This window comes from Triticum aestivum, chromosome 7B, assembly GCF_018294505.1.
Source record: "Triticum aestivum cultivar Chinese Spring chromosome 7B, IWGSC CS RefSeq v2.1, whole genome shotgun sequence".
In the NCBI taxonomy this organism is placed as follows: Eukaryota; Viridiplantae; Streptophyta; class Magnoliopsida; order Poales; family Poaceae; genus Triticum; species Triticum aestivum.
The window spans coordinates 716478816-716496480 of record NC_057813.1 but is presented as its reverse complement, the minus strand read 5'-3'; positions in this window follow the sequence as shown (position 1 = coordinate 716496480).

The window sequence follows — 17665 nt, the reverse complement described above, 5'->3', positions numbered from 1 at the left end:
GTTTGAAGACTGTTCAGCAGATGGCCATTGTCTGTGCAGTTAGAATATTGCGGCGATGGATGACATTTTGATCATGCACCTATGGGGGGTCCTTTTCAGAGAAGATAATTATCTCCTTAATTTGGGTTTTATTGAACATAATGTTTTTCGGTCCATGCAGTGTCTTATTGGCAGTAATACGCCACACACTACCACTAATTTCTAAAACAGACGGTTAAGTTCTCTTGTAATTGCATTGTCTTGTTGCCACTTGAGAGCAATAAGAAAGTTTTCTTTGTCCAAGAAAAGGGAGTATATCTGAGTCTTAATTAGTTGGTAACAAGATATACAACCAAAATATATTTATCTGATTGTGGAGAGAAGATATATTATGATCCCAAATAAGCCTATGTAACAAAATAAGATATCTCCACTAAACTATCTGTCTTAAGAAGTAAACATGCACCTCAATATGTAATCATTCGTAGAAACTGTGCACCTTAATATGCAACCATACATGAAAAAATGGTTAGCTCTTTTCATTTTATCATGGTAGTAATATTTATTAAATATTTCACAATATTATAATAATTAAAGAGAAAAGTATGGTTTTAGTCCCTCAAGTTTACAAGAAGTCGACATCTAGATCCTCATCAATTTTTGGGTGACTTCTAGTCCCTTGTGTTTCAAAAACTTATACTCCCTCCGTCCGGAAAAACTTGTCCTTCAAATGGATGTATCTAGCACCAAGTTAGTGCTAAATACATCCATTTGAGGAACAAGTTTGGGACAAGTTTTTTCGGATGGAAGGAGTACAAATAGTCTAAAACCGGAAAACAGGGATAAACCACTGACGTGTCACTGGTTTGGGAGCCCCACTTTGCCATGTGTCATACAAAGTCAGCTCCACTGCCACGTCATCAATGTTATCATTTTTTTTGTGGGTGCGGGTTAGGCATTTTTTGGTACCTTGTGTGATATCGCGTCCCTATGCAAGTGTGCATACCCTTGCCTCTCACCAGCATGTACATGAACGGCGGCCCAAGCACCACGACCACGAGCCTGGAGTTACAAGTATCAACGCGACCAACATCGACCAGGTCTTTAGCATGCTCGTCCTGCGCACTTCCGCTACATACTATGCCAAGGCTGGGCATGACGTTGTCGTCGCCAGTGGTTTCCTCCACCCCAGGCCACCGCCCTTAATGTACCTAAATCCGACAGATCTCGAGGTAGGGGATACCGAGTAAAGCATCTGGACACAATGGTAGTAGGAACATGAGGTTTACCCTGTTTCAGGCTCTCCAAAGATGTAACACCCTACTGGAAATATGCCCTAGAGGCAATAATATTTTAGTATCCAGGCTTGGGGATGCTGATACGTCTCGAACTATCTATAATTTCTAATTGTTTGATGTTATTATAATACACTTTTACATAAATTTGGCAATAACTGATATCATTTTTATTTGAACTAACCTATTAATCCAGCGCCAAAGGCCAGTTCGTGTTTCTATTGTTTTCAGAAATATAGGTAAAAAATTCACGGAGTCAGAATGAGCTGGATTTTTTTGAATTTGTCACGGAATAAAAGACACGCGTAGCTAGAAAATGGAAGTTTGGGGAGCCACGAGGCCTCCATGTGGCTAGTCCAAGCGACAAGTCCCCTGGCCACGCCACGGGCCCGCATGGGAGATCCCTATGTCGGTTGGAGATCCAATTTCGTCGCAATAAATATGCTAAAATAATAAAAGTCGTGCAAAGAAATCAACTTAATCGGAGTTACGGATCTCCGGATATAAAAGAAATGGTGATCCTCCTAAAAGAAGGACCGGAATAGAGCGAAAATAAAGAGAAACAAATAGAGAATAGATCCAATCTCGAAGGGGCTCTCTCCCTTCGGGAGCCATGGAGGCCGACCAAAGGGGAAAACCTCTCCTCATCTGGGGAGAGGCCAAGCAAGGAGAAGAAGCATGGGAGCCTCCCTCCCCCTCTCTTCCGGTGGTGCTGTAGCACCGATGGGGGAATCATCATCGCCGCCAGCTTCTTAATAAACTTCAATGGCTTCATCAACGTCTTCCTCCCTCTCTATTCAGAGGCCCACTCTCCTCTAACCTGATGTAATCTCATACTTGAACATGGTGTTGGATGTTGTATATTATTTGCCAATGATTTCTTTCATCTTCTATATGTTCGAGTAGATTCTTTTGTCCTATGAGTTAATGATATGCTATAGTTCATTTGAGTTGTATGTGATTACGGTGATGTCCTATTGTGTCCACCGGTTGCGCATACATGTGGGACTCGAGTTGTAGGGTGTTGCGGTATGTGATAAATTTGCTTATGATGGGTTGCCGGAGTGACAGAAACCTAAAATCCCAGTTTGTGAGTTGTTGGATAGGGGATTAAAGGGGACCTTAGAGCTTAATGCTATGGTTCAGTTTTACCTTAAATAATCTTTGGTCTTTGGGGATGCTTGCTAGAGTTCCATTGTAGGGGGAATTGACCATCATGGAGGTGGAATTGTCCGGAGCCGAGGAAGGAGAAGAGGTAAGACAAATTTGCAGAGGAGGAATGGTGTAGAGGGAATGCTGAGAGGGGTGAGTGAAGATGCATGGGGATGGTTTATATAGTCTAGCCACGACGCTGCAGACAGAGCGCTCGACCCAGCTTTGTGCGGTGGCGCAGGCAATGGTCACGGCTCGTGCAAGCTCCTAAGCATATTGATGATGTGGATTGGCTCGCGGGGGGGGGGGGCATCTTGGTACCGATGTTCTCCGATGGCGATGAGTCACCGACATCCGAGTTGTGGCCGGCATCGGCGACAACAGAGCAACGTCGCAGGTGGGAGGGGGGGGGGGGGGCAGGGGAATGGATGGAGAGGGAAGTGAATGGCGACACGTGAGGGTGAATGCTTTGACCAAACTTTCGTCCTATGTGGCAAGTGAAAATAAAACCGGTGACACGTCAGTGCTTTATCTCTCTTTTCTAGTTTTTGATCAAATTTATTTAGTTTTGGAACACAAGGGGTTATAAGTCGCCCAAAAAAGACGAGGGACTAGAAGTTGAATTCTTTTGAACTTGAGGGACTTAAAACATAACTTTCTCATAATTAAATACAATAGAACATATGCGGTTTCAATTGCAGTTCTCATATTTTTAATCCAAATATACATGCTGATACAACGAAATCATATTAAAATAGTATATGTTGCAATCAATTTCCACAACAAGGCACAAGATATCATCTAGTACACGATAAATACGGTTAGGCTACTCTTGATAGGTTCTCATTGCAAAACCTTGGCATTTTTGCAGTGGTCAACAACAAAATGATTGAGTAAATTGTATGACTTGTACTCACCCGTCTCAGATTTGTGCATATTTAAAAAGAAATTATGAACATTAATTTGATCAAAAAATATTAGTTACATGCCACAAAAATGTATTCACATTTGAGAAAAATATCGAGTTGTATAAATTGGTGATCAAATTAATGGACAAAGTTTTCTTACAATACGCGCGGCTTATATTAAAATCTGAATGGAGGGGATACTTGTACACAGTTTAAAAACCGTATATATGCGGTTTATGTTATTGGGAAGACGACGCAGAATACGAGTATATAGAAAGTTGTCAAAAGATGATTTTCTTGGGCTTATCAGGTTCGCAGTCGACCTCATGGAAGACGACGACATCAGGGTCAGGGCCCGGCGGCGGGCGTCGGAGCGTTAGCGGGCAGCTGAGCTCCAGGCCACGTTTGTTGCCGAGGCCAAGGGTGATAACCCCGGAGAGGCGCACCTCCACCTCGAACACCCCCGTGGCATTCTGCTTGTTGAACTCCTCGACTGCTGCGGCGTCGAGCACATACGGGCCCTCGCCGCCGGTGTGGAGGAGGTGCGCCTCCCTCTTGAGCGGCCTGTGCCTGTGCCCTTTGTCGGCCACGGTGACGTTGTACAGACGCCGGTCGTGGAAGAGGAAGGTGGCCACGAGGGGCCTGGTGTACGTGATGGCCATGGCCCCGTTGAGGTTACGCACTGTGAGGGCGACCGAGGTGGAGAAGTTGTACGCGGAGAAGGACGCCCGCGTGCCGGCGAAGGCGAAGCTGTCGAGACGGGCGTCCTCAACGTAGGCCTTAACCTGCGGGGTGATGATGAAGTGTAATATGAGGAGCAGACTACCTGCTGAGACGATGAGTGCAGGGAAGGCATAACGGAGCAACCATCTGAGCCATAACTTGATTTTTGTTTGCGTTTCCCCGTCGAAGCAGGAATCGCAGAGCCTGCGGGAGAAATTCCCCAACGAGGACATAATCCCGCTGATTAGCAAGCCTTTTTCTCCCTCTTCCGAATAGGAGGATACTACTCTCGTCCAAGCTCCTATTGGATTTGCTGGTCAGCTAGGCTTCAAATAGTGAATTTTGCCCAAAAACAGCTAATTGGAAAGCAATAGTCATATTTCTAATCCTCCAAGCTACCATCAAATAAGATCCCTCACTTAACTAAAATTGTAAAAAGAATACAAGAACTAGGAGGGGTTTAATCATGAATCCATTGATTCTTCTCTTTAATTAAAATTTATTACTTAAATCGCTTTTTTATTTGGATATGGGGGTGAGAAGAGATTATTTACTCTTTATTTCACAAGCGGGTATAGCGGATCATGTATTCGTGTATACAGTATACAGATGAATACACAACCATTACATGGCCAACCACGCATCGCACAACAACTCATCCTTCATGGTCGACTAGCTCACCATCCTTCATACTCTAAAAAATGACATAGCATTTGAAAATAAGTTCAATGGCATTTGACCGAACGCCTGCCGAGCGTGGTGTCCGCCATGGAGGTCGTGGACGGGGGCGGAGTGTACCTGTATACAAAGGGCTCCAGGGTGGACAACGTCGTCGTAAAGGCGAGCAGGCGTGTCGGTGCTAGTTGTGGACGTCCGACAATGCCTCTGTGGTGGCTGGAGACATACATGCCGCGGGGAGGTGGAGAGTGTGGATGCAAAGCAAGGGGAAGAAGGGGTGGAGTGGAAAGAAATGGGACCGAGAGGGGGATTGGGTGGGCCAGGGGTGTCGGAGTCCTACGTGTCTGTCGTCCGGACTCCCGCACCCCCCCCCCTACTTCGTCTCCCATTTGTGGTAGAAAGCTCGTCCAGACGCCCCCGTGGACCGATACATGCTCGTGTTGGATGGCTTCCACGGCCCGGACGGATGCGGGCGGTTTGTGGGTCCTCCTTGGAGGTGCCCTTAGGGCATCCGGAAGGCATTAATCTAGGCCTCTAGCGCAAATGCTAATTGGGACCGGACCAGTTCGGACACCTGAAATCCCTCTGGTGGGCCGACAAGTCATTGGGGCGGGGAGATCTGGGGGAGTCCGGGCGTAAAGTTGGACTCTAGCACGTATGTCCCATCCGGAGCCAACATTTTTTCACAATGGGACCTTTCCCCTCCACTCTCTATCTACACTCTGAGGCTGATGGCATCTTTGCTTGCCCCCACCCCCACACACAATGTCCAGGCCTTGGTAGACCTTCGGCGATCCACTCAACCGCCTCGCTGTCTAGGCCAATGTCGCCACCGTATAGGTACCCTCGACCCTTGCCAACGATGTCCATGGTGGACACGACAAGCAAAGGCGGTTGATTTAGACGATGGGTGCTTATATCCCGACTTCACGAATTAATCTTCATCAGATGATGAGGGCGATTCTTGAAGACATAAAGCATGCGAAGGAGCATGTTCTCAACTTAAACTGTTCAAGAAAGGGACACCGAGTGTTGAACTGGGGTCGGGCACAGGGGCATGTTGATCTCTCCAAGGACTACTTTGCCTCACTCTGTGCATTTTAAAACCGAACCGAAAAACCATACCGAAAATAAACCGAACCAAACCGATTTTTTTGTTTTTATGGTTTCTGGTTTCGGTATGGTATGAACTTTTCATACCGATTTGAACTTTGGTTTTTATGGTATATACCGAAAAACCGAACGGTTAACCGAATAAACCGAAGTAAAAGATAAATTTATATTTCTTGAGATGAACAACCGTACAAGTTGTCACTTTTTTTGTACATGAGTCAAATTCACTACTAAGCACCTACATTTTTCTTGTAACATTGTCATTTTTCTCTTTTTAAAATGCTAAGCACGTCCATAACCATCAACAGATGAATCAATGCATGCATATATACTTATATATATAGTCATATACTATTTGTGTAAAATAGAATGTGTTTTGAGTCATAAATTTGCAAATTATTATTACGTCATTTTTAAATTCGCGTCAACTTTGGTTTTTATGGTATATACCGAAACCATACCAAAATAATTTGGTATATACCGAAACCGAACCGTATTTTAATTTCATACCGTATTTACCGAAGTATTAATACCATACATACCGAAAAACCGTATAAACCGAACCATGTAAACCGAATAAACCGAACGCACAGGGCTAACTTTGCCCCTGATTCATCATTTGACTGCTATTTCCGACATCAATACGGGGTGCAACGACCATTGTTCTTGTGCATCATTGAAGGCGTCAGGGCCTATGATGATTATTAAAGATTAAAAGAGATTACATTGGCCACATTGAGTTCTCTGGTCTCCAGAAGTGCATGGCTGCTATGAGGATGCTTGCGTATGGCACAATCATAGACTTGTGGGATGAGTACCTCTGGATGTGTGAGAGCACATGCCTTGAAGCCATTTTCAGATTTGCTACCGCACTGGTCAAGGTGTTTGGACTAGAGTATTTGAGAGAACCACACACCGAAGACACAACAAGGCCCATGGCACTTGGAGAATCAAGAGGGTATCCAGGTTTTCTCAGTTGACCAGATTGCATACACTAAGAATGGAAGAACTACCCATACACCCAACAAGGCAAATACCATGGCCGTCATAAAAGACCATCATCATTTTCGAGGCAGTTGCATCACAAGACTTCTATATTTGGAACTTTTTCTTTTGCATGCTAGGATCTCATAATGTCAGCAACGTGTTGCAGCGGTCTCTATTGTTTGCTAGGTTGTTTGCAGGGGACACTCCCGCGTGCAACTCTGAAGGGTACAACATGAGGTACTATCTTTGTGGTGATATCTATCCTCAGTGTGTGACCTTTGTCAACACCATCTCCAATTCAATAGGTAACCGAAAAAAGCTCATTTGACGCAAGACAAGAATTTGCTAGAAATGGGTATTGAGAGAGCATTTGTAATGCCCCAAGCCTATTTTGCAGTTGTTTGTGAACCTAGTAAACATCATGGGAAGTCATGCCAGCTTGTGTGATCATGCAAAACATGATTGTGAAGGATGATGACAAGGCAGTTCACCAAGTTCTGGATTTGAAAATATGGATGATCATATCCAGCTTCCAGAGCATAATGTTGCAGCATTTGCGCAATTTATCGAAATGCATTATCAGATTCGCAATCGAGCAACTCATATACAACTTCAGAATGATTTGGTGGGGCATTTGTGGGCACTTGATATGGACAATTGCAACGCGTGTCCAAATATATTGACTATTCATTTCAAAACTTTATTATGTTTGTACTGTAATTTATATTTGGAATATTTATCTGGGCTATTAGATGCAGTGCTATTTTACTTTCAGTATTTAGGAGTACACAGCCATGCACGTACACCCGGTCAGGCATGTAAACCTAGTAGCCGGGCACGTACACCCGGCAAAGAAGGACATCAAGGACGACATTGGTTTGGAGGAATGGTTGGCCGATCCAAAGAAGTGAGGTAAAGGTGAAAGCTTCAACATGCGAGAGGATGAGTTGTTGTGCGATGTATCGATCTAATCCATGGCACGAAAGACGCATCATTTATGGCCAACATCTATACTTGATTCCATGGTACAAGAATTTCAAGCCCTACCGCAACAAACCCATCCGCAATCGTGGGATAAAGTCACTCAACCGTCGATGGTACACCATCCAAGAGGCCATGAGCAAGTATTATGGCCACTTAAAACAACTTATCAGTCGGTGGCCAAGTTGTGCGCTAATCACCGAGAAAGTTTTCATATGTGTTAGCCATTTGGCCCGATATGCTCTAAATGTTGGTCATTCAGCCGAATATGTAACTTGTTGACACTATTTTCTTTGTATCCCTCCCATGCGTGCAACTTGTTCTTGAAGATGGAGAAGAGAGCTTCATCCTTATGCATTGTTGGTTGAAGTTGAATGGCACACCCAAGTGGCACATATCCATTCCAACTCCATGAAGATCATTGGCATCAGCATCGAGGAAGAAGCGGGTGATCCAACAGGCCCAACAAAAGACCGTCCAAAAGGTTAGAAGAGAGTTTCGGTGAAACAAGTGGGAGGAGGAAAAGAAGAAGCAAGAAGGGGCGGCGGCCAAGATGATGAAGAGGTTTGAGAACATCTTGACTAAGAACGAGGCAGCATGTGTCAAACGCTCCGAAGTGAAGGACGAGAAGAAGGCCGAGAGATTGAGTTCGTGGCCTCTTCGGAGGATACGAAGATGTTCACCTTGAATATGAACGACTTGGATGACGATACAACGACGATCATGCACGCCGTCCATCTCAAGATTCAAGTGCTTGGCGACCGAGCCGGAGGCGCGTGAGAAAGAGCCGGACAGTGAGGCGGCGGCACAGTGAGCACAGTGGCTCGAATAGCCGGTCTGGCAGGGTTTTTTTTTTTTTGCGTCGACCCATACTTTTGTAATCGGGCGGGTGTAAAAACTATGAACATCCGTCTTTTTTTGTTTTGGTCGGGCGCTATGCAAACAACTCTTTAACTTGCTTCATATTGCTACACATTTGAATGAAATTCGCCAAGCCCAAACATTTAGGGAATACAGTTGGTTGATTTGCCACCGTATTTGAATTCGTGGACTGGTTTAGACCAATTGGGCCGATACAAATACAATGTCCGATTTAGGGTTCCATGTTGGAGCTGTCCAAATGTCCCATGTGCAGACACCGCACAGTGCGTCGCTTAAAGTTGTGGAAGAGAGCTCCGATCCGGGAGCCTTTGCTGCAAAATTTCGGTGAAGCGTATCATCAGCTTGCTACCCAATTGTCTGATAGCGGATACTATTGTACGCGGATGTGTACACCAACTGACTAATGTGTACCGGAAATGACATGCTCCACATACGTTTCTGTCGAGACTCAGTCCAACCGCTATTGTCGAATTTGCAGTACTAGTATGCATGCACGTCTTTACAAATGCACATGATATTCATGTGATATTTCGAGTCTTTATTTAAAAAAAAATAAAGAAGAAGAAGAAGACATGACCATGGAGAAACCAGAGAACAACAATATGCATTTTTAAAGCACACCACCAACTCAAATTGCCTATTCAAGTTTCGTAGTGAAAGCAATGTGGGTGCAAGGAAACATATCAAAAAATGTTGTAGAGGTATACATAAATTTTTAGACATGGAAGGAACCAATGAAGAAATTAAAATATATGACAATGTTGGGCACAACGGTAATCATTTTAAGTTTGTGGAGCTACAACATGTCACTTAAAAGTACCGTTTAGAAGTCCCAAATTCCATTTCTCTTGCCCCATGAACGCCTACGCCCAACTCATACCAAGTCATTTAACCAGTGACATTGACTATTTATCCTCTTTGCGTCTTCTCCAGTACCAGGACATCTATCACCACACACAAAAATCCCCTAAAAATGAAAATTTTGGTGAAGTAAGATGAAAATTGTGGTATTAGGAAGCGCTACCAGGTCATCACCGAGTGCAATGCATGTTTAGATATTGAGAGATTATATTTGTAGCTGCAAGCAATTTCATAATGAAGGAAAAAAATTAACACAATTTAATACCGTATATATGAACTTCCAAAAAAAAGGCTGCCAAACAAACCCTAAGAATTGCTCTGCTTCTTCAGGTTGCAAGCTCTCTCTAAATACAATTGAATCAGAACTCTAATAAGTTCAGTAATGTTCAAGATAAAATGATGATGTGAGATGCGCCAATTTCGTCATTCAGAAACCGTGTTCCCAAAATAGCAGGATGTATAGATTTTTTTTTTTTGGAAAAGGAGGCTCACCCACGTCCTCTGCATCTGAAAGATGCATGCGGTCATATTATTAATAAAAGGTTTGAAAAATAACAAGATCTTAGCTCCATTACAGCTCGCAAGAGGAGCGAAAACAGGAAAGAGAACTCAATGTCACAACCGGCAGGATAATAGGATTAGAACACTAGACGCCTATCCTATTATGAGACCGCCATCCAAACCGGTTGAATATATCCCGTGCTACCATCTCCCGCTGGGTGCACCCAGTAACCAAATGCTCCCTGGAGTCCGTAGGAGTGAGTAAGGACCACGTACGGATCCATGTTGTAGCTCTAAAGATGACCTGCAAGAATGTTAAAAAATGTTGTCTGTTAAAGATCATATCATTTATGTAGTTCCATATAGCCCAAATAAGCGCACATATTCAAATCCGAATACGAGACGCTTCAATGCTAGTTGCAGGATTAATGTTAAAGGCTATATGAATCGTCTGCCAAAGTAATTTCGCAAGGGGGCATTCTATGAATAAGTGTTATATTGTTTCATCATGATCACAAAAAACAACATCGTGCACTACCTACCCACTGTGGCTTTGGTAACTTATCTTTGGTGAGGATCACTTGTTTGTGGACAAACCACATGAAAATTTTGATACGCAAGGGAACCTTCACTTTTCAAATATGTTGTGATCTTGGGATTGGGCCAAAATTAATTAGATCCACATATGTAGACTTTACCGTAAACACACCGTTTCTGGTTAGTTTCCAGTGAAAGGAATCAGGTTGGTCAGATAGTTGAACTTCCATCAACCACCTCACCAAGTGTAGCCAGGAATTCCAACGCTCCCCTACTAAAGATCTCCTAAACTGTATATTCAAGGGCACCCCCTGTAGAATATTAGCCATGTAATCCTCCTTACGTTAAACAATATTATATAAGGTGGGATACTGTAGTGCTAGAGGCGTCTCCCCTAACCATGTGTCCTCCCAAAATCTTCTTGTCATCCCATTGCCAACAAAGAATTTGGCCTACAAAAGAATGCATCTTTGTTTCTCATAAGTACCTTCCAGAAAGCTGAATCGGTGGGTCTTGCGGTAACTTGGGCCAGAGTTTTTGAATGTAAATATTTGTTTTGTAGTATCTGAGCCCACATACCATCAGCTTCTACTGATAGCCTATATAACCATTTACTCATTAGACATTTGTTTTTAGTCTCTAGGTTCTCAATGCCAAGACCACCCTGGTCCTTGGGCCGGCAAATGATATCCCATCTGGCCAAGCGATATTTCGTCTTTACATCATCTAACTGCCAAAAATAATCTAGATCGATAAAAATCAAGTCTTTTCCGTACCCCCTTAGGTACTTCGAAGAATGGTAACAGAAACATCGGCATACTAGTTAGTACTGAATTAATAAGCACCAACCGACCCCCATAAGACAGTAGCTTACCCTTCCAGCAACTTAGTTTCTTTTTAAATCGATCTTCGATGCATTTCCATTCTTTATTAGTAAGTTTTCGATGATGAATGGGTATGCCCAAATAACTGAAAGGCAAAGATCCCAATTCGCATCCGAACAATTGTTTATATGCCTCTTGTTCCTCTTTGGCGCTCCAAAAGCAGAACAATTCGCTTTTATGAAAATTTATTTTTAATCCCGACAATTGTTCAAAAAGACATAGCACCAGTTTCATGTTTTGAGGCTTTGCGAGATCATGCTCCATGAAAAGAATAGTGTCATCGGCATATTGTAAGATGGAAACTCCCCCATCAACGAGATGGGGAACTAGTCCACCCACCTGTCCGTTCTCCTTGGCCTGCCAATTAGAATGGTTAGCATATCGACTATTATATTGAATAAGAGCGGAGACATCGAATCACCTTGTCTCAAGCCCTTATGAGTCTGAAAATAATGCCCGATATCATCATTAACCCTAACTCCGACACTACCTTTTTGGACTAGGGAATCCACCTGATTCCTCCAGGTCTTAAAACCCTTCATGCGCATTGCCTGCTAAAGGAAAGGCCACTTAACTTTATTATATGCCTTTTCGAAATCCACTTTGAAGATGACCCCATCTAGTTTCTCCGAATGAATTTCATGGAAAGTTTCATGTAAGACAACCACCCCTTTTAGGATATGTCTTCCCGGCATGAAAGCCACATGACTCGGTTGCACCATGAATAGCACGGTAACATTCTTATTCAAGTTATACTTTTTAGACATTTCCTAGCACCAGTTGCTCTCTTCTGATTGTTTTCAGGCCCAGGGAAGCCATGGATGCTTACGCAAGCCAAGGACGCTATGTCAGGAGAAGCACTTGCTAGGTATTTAGGTGTCTGTTTCAAGGTGCAGAGGCCAGAGGCACAATATTTACGACGATCATGGCCTTGGAAGAACTAGTTGTGGGTATACCTAGCCATGGGAGGCCCGGCCCGGCCGGCCGGGCCCGACACGGCCCGAAAAAGCCCGACCCGACGCTGCCCCCGGGCCAGGCTCGGGCCTAGATTTTGAGCCCAAAGGCCGGGCCGGGCCGGGCCCGGGCCGATCCGGGAGCCTTTGCTGCAGAAATTTCGGGGAAGCGTATCATCAGCTTGCTACTCGATTGTCTGATAGCGGATGCTATTGTACGCGGATGTGTACACCAACTGACTAATGTGTACCGGAAATGACATGCTCCACATACGTTTCTGTCGAGACTCAGTCCAACCGCCATTGTGGAATTTGCAGTACTAGTTGGACGAACACGCCCAGGCTAAGACAACGAAGGCGAATGCTGGACGCATGTGTTTGGCCAAATAGACAGATAAGGATGGGTTGGATCGTCCAGATCCTGTGGATGGGATGATCAAGTTTGAGTGGTTCGTAGATACGTGTGGTATGATCCGATTTTCCGCTTGGTTTGATAGAGATTGAGTGGGATGCAGTATACACCTCCTCTACTTTCCAAGTTATTTCCAGCCTTACCCCCAACTCAGCTCAAAGCATATATGATTCTTCGAGGAAAAACCACACCTAAACACAAAAAATAGTACAATGATTGGTGCTTCAGAGTTCAAACCACCATGTATGAAAAATGGATCTAGAAAATTAGATGTATGCTATGTCTGAAGGGATTGTTATCATTAAACAAAGGGTAAATTGGCAATCCACCCCGTACATACGGATTCTCTAGGCCAATAAACAACCCCTATGTATTTACCCCCTTGGGGGCGGCATTCATGTGTCGTTACGCCCTTGGGGGCGGCATTCTTAGAGATGCACTCGGACTCGAGGGACCAACGGTTGGCTTCTTTGGTGGAGCAGTGTTTCTTTCTACATATTCATGGCGGAGGTTCTTGGCGGCATGGAGCAGTGGAGGATTGGCGTCAGATGTGTGGCGATGGACACGCGCAGGAGGTCGACGCTGTCTGGCGTCGTGGTGGCGTCGGCAGCAGCTAGATCGGGCAAGGTAGATGCAGCAGTATAATTCTGAAGATGGATTGGTGGCAGGTGGCTGCAGCGGCCTCATACCCGGCAGGCGTCCTGGTTGAGGAGCACGCCAGACTGGTGGGTGCCCATACCCGGCAGACGTCCTGGTTGGGACCTCAGGTGTTAGATGTTAGGTTTGGCTGCGAGGTCTGTTTGGTATTAGGCCCAGACTATCAGCATCCCTTCATCAATTGGATACGAGTAGCGATAGTCTGTTGCCTAGATGGTGTCTTCAGTCATTTGTATGACTTTGTAAGGTCTTGTGTGAATAATTAATAAAATGACTGCATGCATCGTTCAGATGCAGAGGCCGGGGGTCCTCTTCCATTTCTAATAAAAATGAGGCTATGAAAGAAATCTTGGTCAGTGGCACTGATAATAAAGCATGGAAGGAGTTTATTTTTATTTCTGGAGAAAGGCTCAAAGACACAACTACTATTGAAAACTGGTGTAAATTCAAGTAGTATTGTTTCTAGTAAAGTATCTTGTTTATGTTAGCAAAAGTGAAAGGTGGTTCCTCTGATGAAGGCCCTAGTATCATAGTATGTGGTTCTAATCATTACAGTAGGTGGTTATAATCATGCCGACAAACAATGTTTAAAAGTGTGGTAGTTTCATAGCTCATTTAGCCGGAGAAAGTGGTTTAGCCTCTAGTTTGGTACTATCTCGTGGCTAAGGCTGATCAACCGAGACCCAATGATGATATCGCGTCGCTTAAAGTTGTGGAAGAGAGCTCCGATCCGGGAGCCTTTGCTGCAGAAATTTCGGCGAAGCGTATCATCAGCTTGCTACTTGATTGTCTGATAGCGGATACTATTGTACGCGGATGTGTACACCAACTGACTAATGTGTACCGGAAATGACATGCTCCACATACGTTTCTGTCGAGACTCAGTCCAACCGCTATTGTGGAATTTGCAGCACTAGTTTGATGAACACGCCCCGGCTAAGACAACGAAGGCGAATGCTGGACCCATGTGTTTGGCCAAATAGACAGATAAGGATGGTTAGGATTGTCCAGATCCTGTGGATGGGATGATCAAGTTTGAGTGGTTCGTAGATATGCGTGGTATGATCTGATTTTCCGTTTGGTTTGAGAGAGATTGAGTGGGATGCAGTATAAACCTGTGAACAGCATGAGGCGGATTAAATGATCCAGTGGTCTTTTACCGGCGGTATATTCTCCTCGGCTGGCTCATCCTACTTATACCTGACCTAAACGTGGCACACGGATGGCCCCAACCCACATAATGAGTTCCTTTCGGGTCAATCGGTGTCGGCATGAATCCCCTGTGTGTTGCGCTGCTTAACCAGCGTCTCTCCTCCACAAGCTGCTCATCCTCATCTGCCTTGGGGATAGAGGCATGAATTCTCAGTGTGTCGAGCTGCTTAACCAGCGTCTCTCGCCCACAAGCTGCTCATCCTCATCTGCCTCGGGGACAGAGGAAGGACCACAATACATTGGTGTAGAAGAAAACACACTCGTACACGGCTTTGAAAAGTCTATATGACGAGGACTCGATGACTAGGGGTGAATTTAAAAACCGAGTACTGAATCGTCACTGAAAAATGAACCAGATTTCGTGGGTTTTTTCACTGATTGTACTTTGTTTTAAGAACTTGAACAGAAATTATGTAGTACTCCCTCCGTCCGGAAATAATTGTCATCAAAATGATAGTACTCCCTCCGTCCGGAAATACTTGTAACCGGAGGCCTCCTTCACTATGCTTGTCTCGTGGATAATTTGGACTGAGAGAAACGCTAGGGTATTTCGCCACAAGAGCGCGCCGCCTACAAGCCTTCTCTAACTTGTAACCGATGAGGCAAAGCTTTGGGTAACCGCCGGCGCTAAGAAACTAGGGAAAATTATAATAAGCGAGTAATTGTCAGGCCGTGATGGGTGTCGGGTTAGGTCTTGTAACACTCCAAAAAACTCTATCCTTCTCATTTAATAGATGAGACAAATTTTTTGCCTCCGTTTCGAAGAAAAAATGAATAAAAGGATGTATCTAGACGTATTTTAGTTTGAGATACATTTTTTTATTAATTTTGATGACAAGTATTTTCGGACAGAGGGAGTACATGTTTCATTTTTAAAATGAACAGAGATTTATACATGTGTGAAGCGCGCTGGCTCATTTTTTATTTTACTTTTTTGAGATAAGCCTAAGGCAGAGTTGAACAAGTACTTTTTTGAATAAGTATTAAAATTTTGATGACAAATAAAAAATGTTGAATAAGTATAGTAAGCGAGTAATATGAAAAATGTTGAACAAGTATTTAAAAATGTTAAACGAGTATTTGGAAGTTGAACAAGTATTTTTAAAATGTAGAACAAATATTTGAAAATATGTTGAACAAAGTATTTGGAAAAATGTTGTGCATGTATAAAAAAATTGAAAAAATATTTTTAAAATGTAGAACAAGTATTTTAAAAAATTAGAAAAATTATTCTAAAAAATGTTTTACAAGTATTTGCTAAATGTTGAAAAAATATTTGATTTTTTTATCATTTATAAAATAATGTAGAATGAAAGAAAAAAGAAACAAAGAAAAAAACAAAAAATGAAAAAATCGGAGAAGAAAAAATAGTAAAAGAAAAGAAAATGGAAAAACAAAGAAAAAATAGAGAAAACCAGCTCCGGTCGCCTCTAGTAGGCCGCGATCTAACTTCTAACTAGTTACTATAAGCTGGCGTAGTTGTTAGCTCCACATGTGCTTAACCTCGTGACCAGGGTTTGAATCCTGGGTTCCGCTCCTTTAAATTCCCCAAGTTTTAAGTATCGCACGCTAAAGAATGGGCTGGCCCAACACTGTTTACTTCAACGCAATAACTTCCAGTGGACTCGCTTAAGGCGAGAAATAGTGGCCACGCGTACCACCTGGGGACTTCCTATCTGCCGCATTCTGCGGCAGAATGTCGAGACTTCACATAAGTTAGTCCCTCGACTGGGCCGGCCTTTGAAGGCAGCGAGCAGAGTAAAAAATGAACGAATAACACAGAGCTTCAACTAGGATTTGAGCTCACGACCGCCTAGACAGATGTAGCTAGCCACTACGCCTGATTATATTTGACAGTGAAAAGGCAATGTGAATACTTCACACCTAGTCACACCGGCATATTGGGTTATTTTTCCTTTTTCTGATCTTTCCTTGTAAATTCTGAATATATTTTTTCAAAAATACGAACATTTTTGAGAGAACACACGCAAGTTTTAAAAAAATGTTAGTATTTTGAGTTCATAACCAAATTTGAAAAACAGGAAGAATTTTGAAGTTGTGGACAAATATTGGGGAACATTTATTAAAAATTACGATCAATTTTTGATAAGAACAAAAAAAATGACAAAATGTACACAATTTCTGACATTAACGTACAAGTACCACAAAATTCGAACAGTTTTTGAGTTTATGAACAATTATTTAAAATGAACATTTTTAATTTGTGAACAAATTTTCAGAACAGGAACATTTTCAAATTGTTGACCTTTTTTTTTGGAAAATGGCAATATTGTTTTTGAATCATGACCAAGCTTTAAAGGTCTGGTCCATTTTTCAATCTGTGAAAAAATGTAACAATGGAAAATTTCTGAATTTGCGAAAAATTTTGAAAGTAGGAAAAAAAGGAAATAGTGTTATTTGAAATTTTCCAACATTTTTTTAATTTGGGAGGAAAATTTTAAAACAAGAACACTTTTTAAAGGTGAGCACTTTATCAAATATGTGAAAATTTTACAAAATCACAATTATTTTTGAATTTGTAAAAAACAATTAATAACAGGACCATTTTTTGAATTTTCAAAAAAATGTAATCTGAAAAAATATAAACAAAAAATGAAGAAGAAAAAATGATTAGAAAAGAAATAGAATAAATGAAATAAGTAAACACAAATAAGTAAATGAAAAATTGAAAAGAAACAGTAAAAGAAAAAGGGAAAAAGAAACATAAAAAAGCAGGGAAAACCGGTTCAGGAACCTTCTAGATGTTTTCTAAAACTGGTCAGGAACCTTCTAGAATGTTCCCAAAACTGGATACTGTAGCGTCCACGGATGTTAGGAAATTGGGCGGGCCCATCTCCATTTGCTAAATTGGGCCGGACATTTTTTATACAAATTTGTATACATGCAAAAACTAAATGTTTTCATGATGTAAAAAAAAAATATGTCCAAC